Source organism: Callithrix jacchus, chromosome 17 (assembly GCF_049354715.1).
Source record: "Callithrix jacchus isolate 240 chromosome 17, calJac240_pri, whole genome shotgun sequence".
Lineage (NCBI taxonomy): Eukaryota > Metazoa > Chordata > Mammalia > Primates > Cebidae > Callithrix > Callithrix jacchus.
In genome coordinates, this window is record NC_133518.1 from 26,800,706 (window position 1) to 26,820,583 (window position 19,878).

Here is a 19,878-nt window from a genome sequence, read left to right on the forward strand (position 1 = left end):
ACCTAGAACTGTCTTAAATGGTACGACGTAATAATGGGAGTGACTATCCCATCATATTCACAGGTTCTACTCACACTCAAGGGAAGGGGATTATATGGGTTATGTACAAGAGGCAAAAATCTTGGGGGCCTTCTTAGAATTTTTACTACCTTAGTATAGAAAATCCAAGAGAGTTTTAAAAACTATTATAAGTAAGACGATAGTTTGGCCAGGTGCAGAGACTCATGCCTATAATCCCAGCACTTTCAAAAGCCAAGGTGGGAGGACTGGTTTAGCCCAGAAGTTTGAGATCAGCCTGAGCAATATAGTGAGACCCCCAACTCTACAAAAAGTAAAAAATTAGCCGAGTGTGGTGGCTCATGCCTGTAGTCCCAGCTACTTGGGAGGCTGAGGTAGGAGGACTGCTTGAGCCTGGGAGGTCAAGGTTACAGTGAGCTGTGATCATGTCACTGCACTCCAGCCTGTGTGACAGAGTGAAACCTTGCCTCAAAAAAAAAAAATGTATATATATATATATTTTGTCTAGACCCTGAAGCTGGCGTGCAGTGGTACAATCACAGCTCACTGCAGACTCAATCTCCTCAGGCTCAAGCAATCCTCCCATCTCAGCCTCCCAAGCAGCTGGGACTACAGGCACAAGCCGCCATGCCTGGCTAATTTTCTTTTTCATTTTTGTAGAGATAGGGTAGTACTTATGTTGCCCAAGCTGGTCTCAAAGTCCTGGACTCAAGTGATCTGCCAGCCTCAGCCTCCCAAAGTGCTGGGATGACATGTGTGAGCCAATGCACCTCATCCACATTTTTTTTTTAATTTAATTTTATTTTTTTAAAGATGGGGTTTCTCCATGATGGCCAGGCTGGTCTTGAACTCCTGACCTCAGGTGATCCACCCACCTCAGCCTCCCAAAGTGCTAGGATTACAGGCGTGAGCCACCGCGCCCAGCCTCCACATTTTTTTTTCATAGAACTTTTCAAGTACATCTTCAAATTAATGCAAGGAATAAGCAGAAAACAACAGCTAGGAAAAAAATTGAAGAAGAAAGAGAAAGGAGGAGGAGGAGCAGGGGAGCCAGAGACTCACTCTTCAAGATAATATGACTTATTATGAGAGCTAGAAATATTAGAAGGACATCATAGCACAGAATGGTCCAGACAGACAGACAGACTCAGGAACACATCCAGATGCAGTTCCTCATACATGTACAAACTCCCTTATTTATTTATCATGCTTGGCTCCAATCTTTCAGTTTAAATACACCAGCCATCTCCTCCTGGAACACTGAAAGGTACACCTCATACAAATTCTGCTTTTAATGTGGTTTATCCTTTTAGGAAAGTTACTTCACCTGTTTTACTTCAATTACTTGATCTATAAATGGTACTGCTGTGGGAATTGTGAAGATCTATACAAGCTGCTCAGCACAGCTGCCAGCATAGTGAGCAGTAGTAAGTGGTTGCTATTATTGTCATGGCGGTTTTCATTACTGCTGTTACTACTACTATTTCTTCATTGCTATGCAGGGATCTAAGTAGCACCTTACCATAGTTAGGCAAAATGCTGTATTGGTTAGGGGTCTCCAGAGAAACAGGCCAAGAGGATATATAGAGATATATAGAAAGAGATGTATTATAAGTGATTGGCTCATGGATTACAGAGGCGGAGAGGTCTCCAGATCTGCCGTCTGCAAGCTAGAAATCCAGACAACCCAGTGAGGTTTCTTCCAGTCCAAGTTCCCTAAGAACCAGGAGAGCCGGTGTTTGACAGCAGAAGGTGGGTGTCCCAGCTCAAGCAGAGAGCAAATTTGCCTTTCCTCTGTCTTTCTGTTTTATTTGGACCCCCAATAGACAGAATGATGCCCACCCGCATTGTGGAGGGGCACTCTTCACTCAGTCCACCAACTTGAATGCTAATTTCTCTCAGAAACACCCTCACAGGCACACCCAGAAGTACTATTTTACCAGTGAGCTGAGCATCCCTTAGCTCCATCAAGTTGACACATAAAATTAATCATCACAAACACTAAAGCTGAACTTAAGACAGGATAGCTAAAACATAATTTGCTATCAGATTTAAAGAACTTCCCAGAATTTTCCTAAGGTCACCATCATATTAATGAACATTGAACACTCTTTGCAAAGTACAAAAATATAGGTAGATATCTTCTATCCACATATTATGAATGGGTCAGTCCAGTTCATCTCCTGCAACAAGAGAAGACTTCACTATTTGCAAGGCTGGGCTGCACTAATTACATTCCACAGATGCTTGCAGGCATGTCAGCCACAGAAGTTAGGGAAGCTCTTACAAATGCAGGTCTCCACAAACAGCAGCCAACACAAACCGCCAGGTGGAGGCCAGCCAATATCCACCCCTGCACCTGCGCACCTCTGCTGGCTGCAGGCCTCGTGAGACAGTTCTACCAGCCAGGAATGATGACACTGGTTGTTGTACACCTACAGACTCTTATGTTCCAGCAGATTATGCCCCACTTTTAGGTTCAATTTTACATATATGTTATTTTAAGATACTACAAGTTGCAACACAGAGTAAACATTTTAATTAGTATGACACTGAACTATTCAAAGAAAATTAGGCAATAGAAAATACAAGAAAACAATGCAGTAAACACTTGGTCACCTGTGCCATAAACGGAGATGGAAAATGCTAAACTGTTGTTACTTTCAAAACATGTATATAGGTCTTATTTTATTTTTATAGGCATTTCTTTCTAATCACCTTTGGTTATATTTGCATGGTATCTAAAACTAGTTAGATTGGTAGAGTCTTAGGCCATATGAGGGTGAGGAGGAAACTGACTGGAAGGGGGCACTGAAGCATTTCTGGGGTGACAGGTAGGATCTGTATCTTGACTGGGGTGCCAGGGGCAAGGATTATACAAGGAACTGCATACTTAGGATCTTGGCATTTATCTGTAGGTATTAACTCAATTTTTTTAAAAAGGTCACAGGTACAGGGACAAAAAAGTTAAAACACAAATTCTAAGAGGTTATACTTGAAGGTACATCCCACTACTCTACTTCTTCATGTGATGGAATAAAATCTTGAAATATTCAGCAAATTGATTGTAACACCCCAGGAGTTTACTAAAGATGGCTGGTGAAAGGAAGTGACTCAGAGACCTATGAGTGGCAAAGAGGAGCCAATTGAGGATTAGGCCTTTGCTGGGAGTAAACCACCCACATAATTATAGGGTCAGTGTCTCAATTACCTGTGCTTATTCAGAGTGGTGTTGACTTGGTGGCATCCTAGCCTTTCTGGAATATGCTTCAGCCAATAAGAGATTTTGATTTTTCATCAGCAGGTGCCCGAAGCCTCTGGAGTCACCCCTAAGGGACAAAATACAATTAGATCTATTCCCTGGTAGCTGAACAAGAAAATATAGATTATTAACTGACAGCTTGATGTGAATCTCAATGGATGTCTCAGATGATGTACCCCAGGGGTCTGTGCCAAACATTTGTATCGACAATTTGGATGAGGCCACAGAAGGTGTGTTTACCAAATGTGCAGAAGCCACATACCTGGGCAAGACCACCAATAAGATGGGCCACGGACTCACTTCTAACATCACCTGAAAAGGGACATTGGCTAGTCTCAAGCCAATAAGTTAAATTAAATTTAAAATAAACTGCCACTAGATCAAAAGACTGCCAAGTACAGGGTGGAGGTGGGAAACGTGACCTGATAGAAGAACATCCTGTGGCTTTAATTGTTCACACATGCATTATAAGCCAGTGTTGTGGAACAGTTGGTTAAAAGTTGAACGCCTTGATGGACAGACCCACAACCTCAACACAGAGGATCTCCTTCAGCTCAAGATGCAGCATGTCAGAGTGACATTGTTGAACTGGAGCATGAGCCACCAGGATGGCGGGATGTAGACACCTTGTATGCTATAAACATTTTAGAAAATGTCATTGTTCAGCCTGAAAGAGAGTAGACAGTGGTGACCAACCACTCCAGTTTTCCTGGGAGTGAACTTTCCAGTTCAGTTTCTAGACCCAGAACTTTTAGTTTTAAATCCAGGATACTCTCTGGCACACCAGGACAAGCTGTCACCCTAGGTCAAGATGAGAATGAGTAAAACGTGCCAGGACACATTTGGACGAGGACACAGACTCTGATTTCCAAAGGCTGATTTCTCAGTCACACTACACAGGACCATGGCAACGGCAGAAGTGACCCAGAGGCAGAGATGGATGCAAGATAAGGCTGGTTTTGAGTCTCCCAAGGAGTTTTCATGGATAGTGAGCAGCACGTGGCAGGTCTGCCTGAGAAGGAGGCATAACTCCCTGGATATGACGACCCCTTAAACACACACATACACCAGAAAATGCATCATGGTTAAAACCTCTACATTCAGGGATGCTTTTAAAGGAATCCATATTCTATCAATTACAACAGTGTCTTGAAACATTCAAAAGTTCTTGAACACGTGCATAGAAGATGCAGGATTTATTCTTTCTATACAGAATGCTCAGGCCTCAGTTCCCTTGCAAGCACTCTGATCCCCTACCCACCAAGCTCACCTTTTGGGTTTTCAGACTCAGGGGAAAGGGTGAGGCTGAATGGTGCCCCAAGATTCTTTTCAACTCCAAGATTCTATCATTTATCAATACGGTACACATTTTTCTTTATAATGTTGTTTATGATTTAATAATAGCCAGTATATAATAATGCACATATTTTTCTTTCTATATGTTGTTTTCCTCTGGTACTTGTTTCCAGTGCCTAAGGCATTCTAGAAACTGACATCAATCAAAATGATACAGATACAATGTGAAGAGCAGATGCATTTGCAACTCTGAAAAATCAAAACTCTAAGAAGAGCCATGCCTGTTATTCTGATAAGGAAGACGAAGCAGGAGAACACAGGGAATAGTAGGTGGAGAAGTCCTGTCCTGCAGGAGTCACCAGACAGGCGAGGGTGGGCACAGCAGGGGAAGAGGGGGCTCCAACCCCAGCCCAACTCTGGAGGGGCAGCTGTGTTTGCAGGGAAGGGATAGGGGAGGGTGGAGGGGATAAAAGCTATGAAAGCCAGGGCCTTAAAAGTGGGCAGGTGCCTAAGGCCTGACTCTAGACACCAAAGCCAGAGGCCTGGGGACCAAGTTAGAGAGATCAAGAGTCCTGATGAGGGCTAGGGAGGCTGGACTGGCCTGGCTGTGAATCCCAGCTCTACCCTTCCTGGCTGCGATGGGCATGTTACTAAAACCCTCTGAACCTTAGATGCCTCATCTGCAAAATGCATGTCAAGAGCCTGGCATCATGCCTGACCTGGAGTCAGTGCTCAGGAAATGTTTGCTCGCGTGGCTGCTGTTCTGCTGATCTTCATTACTGTCATCAGTGGTGGGACATTCACATGTCACTTCCCAGTCACTTCTCTTCTTTCTCAGACTTTGTGCTGATGGAGGCAGCAAGAAAATCTGACAAACACAGGCAGAGTCTAGTAGGATTTTTTTTCCCTCACATGAGAGGAAGTCTGTAGTTCAGCAGCTACTGGGGTTGCCACTGGGGAGGCAGGCTCCTGCTCCAACTTGCTCAGCGTGGAGCCTGCCTTGTAGTGCAGCGGCTGCTGCACCTCCAAGCTTAGCACCTGCCTTTCAGGAAGGAAGAAAGGAAAAGGGTGAAGGGCAGAGGGCAATAAAAGCACCCAGCTGAGCCAGACCTCCTTTTAAAGGTTTGCTCAGAACCCCTGCACAGAACTCTTGTATGTCATGAGCCAGTATCAGGTCACAACACTGTCCCTAGCTACAATAGCACTGGCACAGTGTTTAGCTGCACACATCTCCACCCTATGCAACCCTTGGGTCTGCTCAGTAAGTGTCTTAGTCCATCTGGGCTATCATAACAGAATACCATGGACTTGGGTGGCTTATGTGATAGAAATGTATCGCTCACAGTTCTGGAGCCTGGAAGTCCAAGATCAAGGTGCCAGCAGATTCGGGTTCTGGTGGGGAGTTCACAGAGCCTTTCTGCTGTGTCCTCACATGATGGAAAAGATGAGGTGTCACTCTCAGGCCTCTTTCATATGGGCACTAATCACCTTTCAAAGGTCCTACCTCCTAATCCATCACCTTGAGTGTTAGGACTTAAGCATGTTAATTTGGGAGGAACACAAAAACTCAGACCATCACAGTAAGGAAGAAGCGGAGAAGGGATGCTGGGGAAGCAGAGAGCTTGCTCTGCCTTGGCCTCCTTCTCTGCACATGTCCACTTGTCAATTCAGCACTCACTGTTACTTGGGGGACTAAAAATCCATCAATCCTAACAGCATGGTCTGAGTGTACTGCCCCAAACAGGAGGCTAAGGCCATCAGGAAGAGAGGTGAGTGTGGGCCCCAGGGCTGAGCTTCGGCAAGGAGCTCTGGGACCCCAAAGCAGAAGTGGTCACAGGTAGCACTGGGCCCCAGAAATGTATGTGTATGAAAAGCAGCACAGAGCTTAAGGTATGAGATGCATTAGGGGAATCTTCGACAGGCCTGCAGTTAAACAGAAAAGGACTGGGTCAGTGTTTTTTCTCTCAAGACTTAGGTGCAATTGGGATAACTGTTAAAAAGAATATTGTACCAGCCCCTCTGTTCTAAAACAGAAACAAAATGACTGAAGAATAGGTCAAGAGGAAGCAGGCCTCACACAGAGTGGGTAATACCACATGGTTTGTGTAAGGATTAAGAAATACTAAAGAGCTGGTCCCAGTCACACAGTGTATTCTGACAATTCTGACTCCCTGTCTTTCTGTAACTGGAAGGTGTCAGTGATGTACCCACATTAGCCTGGCTGCCTTCCAGCACCTCAAGCCCCAAAGATGAGGAAACACGGAAAGATGGTTTTCCATCACCTCACCTGCAACTTCCTAAACCAGTGCTTCTTGTAGTCTGGTCTGACTGGCAACATCAGCACCAGCTGAGTACATGTCAGAAATCCAGAATCTTAGCTCCATCCCAGACCTACCAAATGAGAATCTCTGGGGCAGAGGCTCAGCTGTCTGTTTCTCTGTTTCAACAAACCCTCCTGGAGATGCTAATGCATGCTCAAGTCTCAGAACCACCAGCCTAGATCATATATTCATATATATATATTTTGGCAGAGTGTCACTCTGTCACCCAGACTGGAGTATACTGGTGCGATCTTGGCTCACTGCAACCTCCACCTCCTGGGTTCAAGTGATTCTGCTGCCTCAGCCTCCCAAGTAGCTGAAATTACAGGCATATGCCAACACACCTGGCTAACTTTTGTGTTTTTAGTAGAGATGGGGTTTCACCATGTTGGTCATGCTGGTCTTGAACTCCTGACCAAGAATTCAAGGTGATCCACCCATCTCAGCCTCCCAAAGTGTTGGAATTACAGGTGTGAACCACCATGCCCAGCCAATCATGTCTAATAGCAGGAAAATACTCAGTAAAAGTAACAAGTCTATGGTTTCCTAACACATATCACAGGAGAAATATTAAAACCGGTAAAAAGTTAAGTCAGTCTTCTGGATACTGTAGTATCCAATGTGTTTAAAGAGAGTTTAAGGTATGAGGTGCATTAGGAAAACCTTCTATGGGCCTGCAATTAAATCTACAATTTTTAAACTCCAATCCCAGCATCTTAGAGCTGTCATGAATGTTATAGCAAGAAATCATTTCTTTGTACAAATACATCTTGTGGCCTGGCACACTGGCTCACATGTCAAATCCCAGCACTTTGGGAGGCTAAGGGAGGTGGATTGCTTGAGCCCAGAGTTCAAGATCGGCCTGGGCAACATGGCGAAACACCATCTCTACTAAAAACACAAAAATTAGTCAGACATGGTGACACATGGCTGTAGTCCCAGCTACTCAGAAGGCTGATGGGGGCGGATCACCTGAGCCTAGGAGGTGGAGGTTGCAGTGAGCCAAGACTGTGCCACTGCACTCCAGTCTGGGTGACAGAACAAGTCCCTATCAAAAAAAAGAAAGAAAAAATATATATTTTTTTTTTGAGTTTTTAATACCAAATATAGGGATAGGGACAATATGTATCAAAAAGTTTTGCTAATTACTAATTGCTATTAACAATTACCCTTGTTATAGGCCCAATTAATAAGACAAGGTTCTAATGTTAACATGATATCCATTATGGGCTCAATTGTGTCTCCCCAGAATTCATACACATGTTGAAGCCCTAACCCCCAGCACCTCAGAATATCACAGCATTTGGAAATAGACTCTTTAAAGAGGTAATTCATTAAAGTAAGGTCATTGGAGTGGGCTGTAGTCGAACACGACTGGTGTCCTTATAAGGACACAAGGACACAGGCGCATGAAGAAGAAAGATGATGTGAAGACACAGAGAGGGCCGCTATCTGCAAGCCAAGGAGAGAGGTCTCAGGAGAAACCAACCCTGCCTACACCATGACATTAGACTCCCAGCCTCCAGAAGTGGGAGAAAATAAATGCTGTCTGATCTGCCCAGTCTGTGGTACTTGGTTATGGCAGCTCAGCAAACTAATACAATGTACAAAAGACTGCTCCGATGAGGTTGGGTCTAGCACAGCAGTCACTGTTGTGGTAAGCATTTGTGCTGTTCCACATACTTCCAGCTCTCCGCCTCCTGGAGAACATGATGGTATTGTACCTTCCCACCCCCTGAAGAAGTCAGGCATAGCCTGTGACATGCTTTGGTCAATAAAAGGTGAGCAGAAGTAACATGTATCACTCCTGAACAGGAACTCTAAGAGCCTAAGCATAATTCACCCTGTTCTCTTTTTCCTTAGTCATAGCAACAAGAAATGCTCCAGACGCAGCTGCTCCACTGGCCTGCCCTGTGGAATAAGAACACTGACAATGCTATGGTAAAACCCCCAGCCAACCCATAACGGACTTGTGATAAGAGCAACAAATAACCCTTTCTATCTTAGGTCCTGAGACGTAGACACTGTTACTGCAGCGTATCCTAGATCACGCTGACGGCCACATCAGTTTACTTACAATTTAAAATAGGAGTCATCTCACTTACCAAATTCCAGATATTCATTTCATTTAGTTCAGACAATAAGCATATCAATTAAACTACTGATCTTTTGGGGTTTGGATTTTTTTTACTTTAAAATATCTGGTAATAAGGCCATGCATGATACCTGCATGACAGTAAGAGGGCACAAGAATCCTTTCAGGAGGTGGGAAGATGCTACTGAGATTAGTGCAAAGAAAAGGACAACTTAGCCAAGTTCTCTCCACTGGGTAGGCATAGGGAAAAGAGAATAAAAACTATGGTGTTTCAAACTGGCAGCTCCCTGTGATTACCATGTAATTCATCCCACACCCAGCATTTTATACTAAAGAGACTGAGCCAGTTTGAGTGGTTGAGCTGGGACTAGACCCCATGTCTTCTGAGTCTCAGACCAGAGCTCTTTGCCCTGTACCATCCTTCATTGTCCTTTAACAGTCAAAAGATAGAATTTCATTTTAGCCAGCAATAGTACCTTCTTATCCTAAAGCCTGATCATAATTCTGATATTTACCAATGAAGAGAAAAACACTTTTACACTAGCATTTGTTTCAAAAAAATAATCCAACCCAAGTCATCCTGTGCAGAGAAGGCGCTTTTCAGGCCAGGTGTGCAGGAACTTTAGAGAAGCCTCTAAGAGCAAATGCCCATTGCTGGGCTTTAAGGTCTTCCACCTTTTCCTTTTACTGCCAAGTAGCCACTGGTGCGATTCCAGCCAGTTTACTGCTGCTGTGTGGTCTTCCCTACAATTCATTCTCTCAGGCCACATCTTCTGCCTAGACCAGTCTGCCCCTTACTATTCTCACAACTTGCTGACTCTTCTGAACGCCCACAAATCCAGCTTTTCTGCTTCTGGACTTGAAGATCCACCCACCGCATGTTACATTCCAAGGAATGAGGGGCAGGATGGCTGAATAGAAGCCTGCAGCAATCATCCTCCCTGCAAGAGCTCCAGATTTTAACAACTAACCACACACAAATCAGCACCATCAGAAGAACATTGCAAGGATTCAACCAACCTCTATCTGTACGTATTCATGTATTCTAAGTCATCCAGGTGATTGTGTTGTCTATTAGGTGATTTATTTATCAGTACTTCTGTTCTCACTATCATACATATGCCCTGCTCTGCACCCTGTGGAAATAATGGTGAAGAGAGGAAAATAGAATAAGGGCTTTCTAACACACTGTCCTGTTAGTGGACACGTGTGTCTAGACTGTCACGTGTGGGCAGATGCCTTCCTCTATGGTATGAGGAGTTGGTTTTGGTTTGCCTTGATAACACACTCTGCAAAAATTTGACTGATTAATGCCAGTGTCATAGACAGAACTGCATAAATCAATCACTCCAGAAAGTTCATGGCATACAAATATTAACAAGTGTTATGAATTTGCCTTGAGATTTTATTTGAAGAACATAAGATTCTAACTCTTCTTGCAGGAAAAAAAACTTTAAACCTTTATTTTGCTCTGTATTGAATATAGCATCCTCTCAAACAGGAAATAAGGTTTATGATTTCAAGCTTTATTTAAATACCCTTTGCTTGAAAAACTAAAACAGTCCCAATTTGTAATTTATTTTACATCTCAGTTTATAGATCACTTAGAAGAGTGTTAATTCATTCTTGGAATGGCAAATGTCCTATCTTAAGTGACTGATGGAAAAACAAAATGCCACTCCAAATTTGTCAGAAAAATGTATAATTAAGCTATAAAGACATTGTGTTCTTAACTAGCATGACACGCCAAAAATCAGGGCTTACTTTGGAAAATTGCAAAAACCACCACATGGAGTACTGACCATTTTCACTTCATTACATTTGAAAACCCATCTGTTGGCACTTATGTGTCAACATGGACTTCTCAAAACCATGTAATCTAAATTACTTTTAGCTTTAAATGTGAACACATGGCAGGTTTTAAAAGAACTGTTTCATGCCATAAGTAAGGGGAGCACAACATTGTGTAACGATTCTGTTAATCAGCTCAAGCTTAGTAATAACACTACATCAAGACTAGTGGAGCAAATAGGCTGTCTCCATTGTGAACTTCTGCTAACAACAAGTATTGAGATCACCAAGTAATTTAAATATAGGAAACCTGATGCTTTCCATCTTCTTTAAAAGCCACCAGTCTGGTTAGCCAAGATGGTCCTAAAATGTCACACACAAATGGTCCTAAATCTCTGGCTGTTGAGTTCCTCCAGGACCACAGAGTTAGTCTCACAGGGGCCTGAAGTCCAACCAGACTCCCTGGGATGTAAAGAGAAATGTGCCAGTGTCAGAAACAAAGCTTTATCACATCCTTCCACAGCCCCCATGTAAACCAGAATAGAATGTAGTGTTCTTTAATGGTGACAGAGACAGCCAGCTGCTGTTCTTCTCTAAGAAATGATCTTTGAGGCTGGACGCAATGGCTCATGCCTGTAATCCCTTTGGGAGGCTGAGGCAGGCAGATCACCTGAAGTCAACAGTTCAAGACCAGCCTGGCCAGTGAAACCCTCTCTCTACTGAAAACACAAAAAATTAGCCAGGTGTGGTGGTGGGTGCCTGAAATCCCAGCTACTCCGGAGGCTGAGGGAGGAGAATCACTTGAACCCAAGAGGTGGAAGTTTTAGTGGATTGAGATCATGCCACTGTACTCTAGCCCAGGTGACAGTGTGAGGCTCCATATCAAGAAAAAAAAAAAAAAGGAAACGATCTTTGAATGTAGTTCTAAAGATTAACTGACTTCTTCAGTATTCTTCTCTTGAAGTGAAATAATCTCAACTTCCCTAACAACAAAGCCACATTTCCTGGCCCTTAATTCACTTTGCTGCTGTAATCTAAACCCTTAAGTCCATTAGAGTCTCCCTAGCTGTGGAATGTACAAGCAGAACTTGGGTGGGCCATACCTGAGCTTGAATCCCCCCTCCCCGTTCCCTTATTACTGATGCAACCTCGGCAACTCACTTCCCTCTGGCACCCAGTTTAGTTCTCAAACTTGTGGAGATTAAACAAGACTTTTCTGTAAGAGAAAGCATATAGCATCATGTCTGAAACAGCTCTCCAAAATATTACTTGCCCCTTCTCTTCCCAAACAAAGTGTTACAGGGAAAAGTTAGTTGTCTGTAACTGTGCTGTAGGCTACAGTAATCATCAGCCACCATGGAAATATGCATGGCTATATATATTTAAGTCAATTTAAATTAAATACAATTAAAAATTCTGTCCTTAGACTGCACTGGCCATAATTCAAGCACTTGGCAGCCACATGTAGCTAATGCAGGTATGGATCATTGCCATCAGAAAGCTCTCCTGGACAGGGCTGATTACCTTATTCCCTTGGGTGCTGGCACTTCCAAACACATCCTTATCAGTCTCTACCTAAACTATGTCATGTGAAATCTTTCCTTGGTGACAGGAATAAATGCAACCACCCTGTTTTCTGTGGCATCTCTTTTAGAAAGAACCTCATCTCCAGTTCTGCATCCCCAAAGAATTCAGTCTCACTAGATTCAAGCTGGAAAGGCTTCTTCTTTAATCTCATGGATTCAAAAAACTCTAGTTAGCTGTTCCATTGCAGCCCAGATCCAGGTTCTGGGATCCTCTGCACTGCCACCTTTGCCTTCCTGCTGAGAGTCTGGTGGGAAGTGAGCATAATGCCGAAGGCTCCAAGCCTTGGGTCTTGCTCCTAAAGCAAAATACCATCGCTGGGGACTCAACACAGCCACATAAACCCCAGGCAGCTTACAGCCACAATATTTAGGACACTGTGAATTCCCCCTATGAGTCCCAAGCACCTTCACAGGAGAGACCAGTAAGCCAAATGCTCTGGGAATTGATCAGCTCGCTCCATTGATCAGGGGTTCTATTCTTTCTGCGGACAGTTAAGTGCCTTCCTACAAGGGCTTCGGGAACACAGCATGGTAAATGTGTAGCATTACAGGGCTTCACCAAACAAAAGCTGAGGCCCCCTCAGAGCATGCAAATACAGGCCCAAGGAACCAGGAGAGCTGCCTTTTCTCCACCAGCATTCTGGTTCCCAAGCTCTGAGACAAGAATCATCTCTGTCAAACCCTTGCTTTGGTTAATCAGATTTCAATAGTTAAGGCTGGATTATCTATATTCTTCTTGCCAACCTTACCCAACCTCACCTCTGCCAAGGGGAAGACCTAAAACGGTTACAGATTCATATTTTCTTAACTGCAAATGGTTCTAATAAAAGATTAGATTACAGGAGCTACAAGTAATAGCTGAGATTTTACTTAATGGCCCAGCGGGTTTCAGTCCCTGCCATCCCTTCTCATCCTTTGTGGAAAAAAAAAAAAAAATCCACAGGTGACTGCATTTTTTCAAGATTATATCTAATTTTTAAGTTAATGGCAATAATAATAACAGCAATCACATAGCCATTACTTTGTGCCAGGCATTGTCCTACATGCTTTATGTATACACAGATAGTGAGTTGTCTGCTCCTCACAAACAACTCAGTGAGGTAGGAGGTACCGCAGAAGCACAGACAGGTGAAATAACTCACCTCAGATCACACAGGGCAAGCTGGGCTACAAACCGGGCAGCCTGGCTGCAAGTCTACTCTCTGAGCTACTGTGTTACCTACAAATGATAACAGAAAAGAACCCAAAGACTTAATTAACAGTTAGAGAAAGCCCCTCTGACCCCAAGCATCCCTCCATTTCCCTAACCATTGTTAGTCGGTTCTGATTTGTCCCTCCAGAGATGGTCTGTGTGCACATCCTTCTACATGCACATCTAGAAGGAAGAAGCTTCTGGTAGTACCTTGGGCAGTCACCCTCATGCACAAAGAGGAGATGTTTTTATCTTTTCTAATAACTGATATCAGCTTTGCTTTCCAAGCCCCTATGTGGGTGCTTACACTGGTGAGGGCAGGGGCAGGGAGAGAGAAGCGTCTCAATTAAGGATTCCTTTGCAAAATACAACATCCACCCCGGTGATTCTGTTGTCTTCTCTGGTGTGACTCTCATCCATGATGTAGGTTAAAGCCTCTATCTTAGGGATTCCTTCTCCTTCCCCGTGGTCTTTTTTCCTGTCTCCCCCCAACCCTACTCTCCCTCACAGCCTTAGAGAGAGCAGCAGAGCTTGTGGAGCTGAGAGATGGTGCTCAAATGGAAACAGATGCTTGTCCAGCCTGGGAGCAGTCACTTCTGACCTGGGGTCATGGCTTGGCCTGGCTCCTGTGGCTGACAAGGCACTACTGCCATGGCTGGGAGTTGTTGGTGAAGGGAAATATCCCTTCTCTACCTGGGTAATCCCAAAATTGGTGGATTCTGAAGATAATGGTGGTCCCAAGGCAGGTAGCAGCTGTGGTGTCCAGAGACTGTGCTTGGCTTCCACCACCGCGGCACAGTCTCCCCGTCGCCTCCCACCTCCCACCCTCAGTACGAGGCAGCCCTAGATCTCTAGTTCCTGCCAATACTAACTGCCTCAGCAACCCATTAGGAATTTTCAACCAGTGTTACAAAAACACACTCAGGCTGGCTTTAACCGTACAATTGACTTACTGGTTCTTATAACTAAACGTTTAGAGACAGGGCAGGCCTCAGATGGGTCATGGTCCAGTGGGTTAGTAACACCCCCCTCCCCAGGGGCTTGGCTTCTTTCCAGGCCTCATCTCTGCCTTCCACTGAGTCGACACCACCTGATCATTCTTTCCTGGGAAAGGCAAGACGGCACCAGCAACTTCTATGGGACAGGCTTCCTCTCATAGCGTGGCAGAGGAGGGGAGAGCACATACTCTCAGAAGAGCAAGAGCTTCCCTCCGACTCCCCCAACCGCTTCTCCCCACTTACTTGTCCAAATAGGGTCCTGAGACTGTCCCTGAGCCCACCACGTCACACTGTCTCCCTCCAGGCAGGCCACCAGAATGAGGTGTGTTCAGCAGCACTGGAGAGAGGCCAGCAAAGGTGAAAATCAGAGCAGAATTAGCAGGAAGAGGGACCAGCTGCTGGGAGTTCCCCACACCTGTGTCCACATGCCCTCACCTGTTCTTGATGTATTCTCAGGGCTTGGCTAAGAGAATATGGGGCCTGAGGTGCATGGGAACTGGCTCCTGGGCCCTCCTACATTCCATAGGCTGGAGTGGCCAAGGGTAGCCAGGATGGCAGTGTCACCATACCCTTCTTTCTCTGGAGGCAACCACTTCGTCTCGTCATGCCCAGTACTCTCATCTGCCAGGAAGACACATCCCAGGCCCTTTGCCAGGGGTTTGCTGTCGACTGAGTTGTGACCCCCCACCGCAGTTCATATGTTGCAGCCCTAACCTCCACTGTGATGATGTTTGGAGGTGGGGCCTTTGGAAGGCAATTAGGGTTAGTTGAAGTCTAACCGGAATTCTAACCCCATAATGGGGTTAGTGTCCTTTTAAGAAGAGACACCAGGCTGGGCGAGGTGGCTTAAGCCTGTAATCCTGGCACTCTGGAAGGCAGAGGCGGGCAAGTCACGAGCTCGAGATCCAGACCATCCTGGTCAACATGGTGAAACCACATCTCTACTAAAAATACACAAACTAGCTGGGTGTGGTGGTCAGTGCCTGTAGTCCCAGCTACTTGGGAGGTTGAGGCAGGAGAATTGCTTGAACCCAGGAGGTGGCGGTTGCAGTGCGCCGAGACTGCGCTACTGTGCTCCAGCCTGGTGAAGGAACAAGACTCCGTCTCAAAAAAAAAAAAAGAGAGAGAGAGACACGGGAGGCTTGCTGCTTCCATCTTTGCTGTGAGCACGCAGTTCCAGGCTATGCCAGAAAGAGGGGCCTCACCAGGAAATGAATCAGCCAGCATCTTGATCTTGGACTTCCCAGCTTCCAATCCATAAGAAAATACATTTCTCCAGTTTAAGCCACCCAGTCTGCGGTATTTGTTAAGGCAGCCAGAGTTAGTTAAGACAAGGAAAATAAACAGCCAATGCCTCTCAGAGCCCTCCCCCTGCTCTCTGGCCTCTTTATGTAGTCAAGGGGATAGAAGGTGGCAAGCATGGCTGTTTAGGGGATGCTGGATGCCTCTCCCTAGCACAGGGCACAGGAGCCAATGCTGCACGTCTGTTCAGTCAGATCTTAGGTCTTTGGCTCAAGACCTTGTCCCTATTTAAATGACAATACTCCTGAGAGGAGCAATGCAGTGAGCCATGGCAGCCACTGACAATACACTATGAATTTGCTCAGCAGCTCCTTCCCTGGAAGTTTCAACGTGGGGAAACATGACTTGGTCCGAGGGAAGAAAGAGTGTGGCGAGGCAAGACTCAGAGAAAGGAGGACAAGCTGGAACTACACGGCAAGCAAGGCCGGCTTCCTCTGGCTCCGCGGGCAGACAGAACTGTAAATCCCCTGTGGTGATCCTCTCTACCATGGGAGAAACTGATTGAAGTGCACTGGGAAACAGCACCTCATTTACTTACTTTTTTAGAATAGGTAACATACGTTGCACACACATTAAAAAAAAAAAACACCACCACAAAAGAGAGCCTACAGTAAGAGTTTTTCTGTCATTCTATATTGGCAATTTCCAGTAAACCTTTGCAGAGGCAGTTTTTGCACATTTCCACATTTATGTATGTTATTATTTTCTTTCTAAACAAACAGCAGCTTACTACTTGACCTGCTCTACACCTTGCTGTTAACATTATACTTTGAGATGGTTCAGTATCACACACGCCTCAATATATCTCTTCTTCGCTGCGCTTGGTGGCTCACACCTGTAATCCCAGCACTTTGGGAGGCTAAGGTGGGCAAATCACAAGATCAGGAGATCAAGACCATCCTGGCTAACACTGTGAAACCCCAACTCTACTAAAAACACAAAAATTAGCCAGGTGTGGTGGCACACACCTGTAGTCCCAGGTACTTGGGAGGCTGAGGCAGAATTGCTTAAACCCGAGAGGTGGAGGGTGCAGTGAGCCAAGATTGCACCATTGCACTCCAGTCTGCTGGGCAACAGAGCCAGACTCCATCTCAGATATTATATATATGTAATCTTCTTCATGACTGTACAATATTCCATTCTATGGAGGTACCATAATTATTCAACTGTGAAACACAGGTGTTTTCCCAGCCCTTTACTCTTCTTTAAAAAAAAAAAATCTGTATTGGTGCCTATTGTGTGCCAGGCACTGTTGTAGGGAATGTAGAGTAGAAAACAAGAGTGTCACTGCTGTGGAGGAGTTTACGGTCCATATGTGGAAGTAAACGTCCTTGCACATACTTCTTTATGTACAGGCATGGATTTATGGTTCTTATAAACTCTAAAGGTGGAATTGCTGGGTCAAAGGCGGTATGCATTTCCAATTTCAATACATATTGCAAACAGCCCACCAAACAGGGGAAATATCAATTTCCCCTCTCACCTTCTGTACTGAGTATCTTTTCATATGATTAAAAGTCATTATAGTGGCATATGCTATATAGCCCTTTACTCTTCATTCTTTTAAATAAATTTATATTGGTGCATATTGTGTGCCAGGCACTGTTCCAGGGAATGCAGAGTAGAAAATGAGACATTCAGTGTCACTGCCGTGGAGGAGTTTACAATCCACATGTGGAAATAAACATATGGATTGGTTTCTTAAACACAAAGTAAGTTCTCTAAATTAACATGCTCATGATAACATGAGCAATGCCTAAGAAACTAGGGAACAGGACATAACAGGACCCCCTTGTGGGGACACATCTGCTCCTGTGCAGAGGCTAGGGCAGAACCTACTGCCTGATACTTTCCTCCCCTCCCATGTGGCACAGTCTTCCAGCAGCCCTGGGTGGGGGTGGGATATGATGACAGGTCTTTTGGAGAACGTGTTGGACAGTTAGCAATGTAATCCCCACACACAGTATGTGGCAAGGAAGAGCAATCCGTGTACACACAAAATCTATGAACCGAGAAAAAATATACAGATACCCATGACAGATCAAGGCCTGATTTCCCTCATATTGAAAGACCTACAAATCAAGCAGACAAAGAATATGGACATTTCTCAGCAAAGGAAATATTCTGTGTTCTAGAAAATTCCTGTTTATAAAATAAATACCATAATTAAATGTCTACATATGTGTTCCTGATCAGCATCAATTTGCCCCCATTGTAACTGCTATCACTATTTCAAATAGCTAACCTCAGAAGAGTGCCCTGAGCACAGCACAGGTCTCCAGGTGCTCACACAGCAGCACTTGGTCTCCTGGTCTTTTCTGTCTTCCCTCTTGCTTTTGACTTTCCATGATTCTCACCATCACATAGGCAGGAACTTGCACACGTGCTGCACAGGTTGCCTGTTGGCCACTATCAGCCATTCCTGCCCTTCTCTTCCTTGCCTCAGTAACAGAGGTGGCTACTTCCTTCCCACTAGGCATTACCCCTGCAGGGACCCCACTGGGGCTCTGCAGAGATTCCTGGATCCCTTTCTCTGAGTCTGCCCTCTCACTTAGCATGTTTTTGCTTTTGACCTGAGGTCCTGCAGCTCTTCTGGATGGGCTGTTCTTGTGCTACTGCCCTTTTGTGCCCATCTATAGAAAGACTGAAGTACCTGGGTTATCACTGAGGGTAGCCCTTAGCCAGTGGCTGACAGGCATAGAAGAATGGAAGCCCAGATACCCTGCCTGGGGCAGGGACATCTCAGAGGCATCCTTTAGATGAGAGCTCCCCCTCAGGTCAGGCTGAACCTACCTGTCATATAACTGTCTGAGATCCTTGCATGGCTATCCTCCTTCCAGCTCCTTACTGATTTATTCTGGGAACAATCTTTGTTTCAGGACCTGCTTCTAGGATACCTAATGTAAGACGCAGTCTTCTTCCTTAGTAACAAAATCCTGAGTTTTATTTTAGCATATGGCTACCCTGAGTAAACACTAAATTTCCCAGCTTCCTTTGCAACTAAGTTCTTGCCAATAAGATACAGGGCAGAAGTGCCCTATAGGACTTCTAGGAAATCCATAAAGGGAGCCCTGCTGATGGCTAGTGCCCGTCTTGGACCCTGAGGGCAAGGGACACACTCTCAGGATGTGGGAGCAGAGATCTGGAAAAGGCCTGGACCTCTAACAACCTCATGGATCTGCAGTTCTAACCACAGATTGTCTACCACCCCACCTTTAACGCACAAATTCTTTTATGTGAGAAATAATTTATTCTCCTGTTTAAAGTGTTTGTTCCTTGCAGTTAAATTTAATCCTATTTTACAGACCGGACCACTGACTCTGATAAACGACAGATACTCACTTTGCCAGTCTCCCTTGTGCCTAGGCTTTGCCAGTGCAACCCAGATCTGGCTGATGATGTATAAGGGAAGGTCTGGGGGCAAGAAAGGTATAGGAAGAGGTTCTAGAAGAGATATTTCTTCCTGATGCAAAAAACAAACAGGTGCATCATATCAATCTCTCTTTCCACTCTGGCAATCTATTCCCTGCTACCTGCCTTTGGCTGCAACTCCAGCACGTGAAGATGTGATGTCTGGAGCTGTTTCAGCCATTCTATAACCATGAAACTACGAGTCCATGGACAAAAAGCCAACCAGCTGAGGATGGCTGTGCAGAAAAATGGAGAGAGCCTAGGTCTTTCAAAAACACTGAGATCTCCCACTCCAGACCAGTAAACAGTCCACATTGTTAATCAGGTTTTCTATGACATACAGCAGAAAGCAGTCTAACATACTCATAGGGGACAAAGCACCAAGTAAAATGAGGAAAATTTATAAAACCTGGAGGTGATCAGTTCTCAAAAAGTCTGCTACTACAACCTCTTGGAGGGTGCTCTTGTTTGGGCGGTTTTGTCCCCTCCAAAATTCATGTTGAAACTCAATTCCAAATGCAAGAGTATTGGGAGGTGGGGCCTAGTGTGAGGTGTTTCGGTCATAAGAGTGGGTTCTCTCCCACTTTTCCAGCATGTGAGGACAGA

The 19,878-nt window shown here is 44.9% G+C and overlaps 1 long non-coding RNA gene across 6 annotated transcripts in view; it reads right to left on the bottom strand.

Moving 5' to 3' along the window:
• Positions 1 to 19,878, bottom strand: part of LOC103788748 (uncharacterized) — a 67,123-nt gene that overhangs the window by 34,989 nt on the left and 12,256 nt on the right. For 2 of the 6 annotated variants that reach the window (XR_013528468.1, XR_008477436.2), the window contains exons 1-4: positions 15,765 to 15,854; positions 14,803 to 14,896; positions 13,512 to 13,588; positions 3,230 to 3,347 (exon numbers count right to left, since the gene is read on the bottom strand). This is a non-coding gene — a long non-coding RNA (uncharacterized LOC103788748). Of the gene's footprint in view, positions 1 to 3,229; positions 3,348 to 5,295; positions 5,619 to 13,511; positions 13,589 to 14,802; positions 14,897 to 15,764; positions 15,923 to 19,878 lie in introns of those variants that run through there. The other 4 variants (XR_013528470.1, XR_013528469.1, XR_013528466.1 and 1 more) reach the window with 3 other exon arrangements.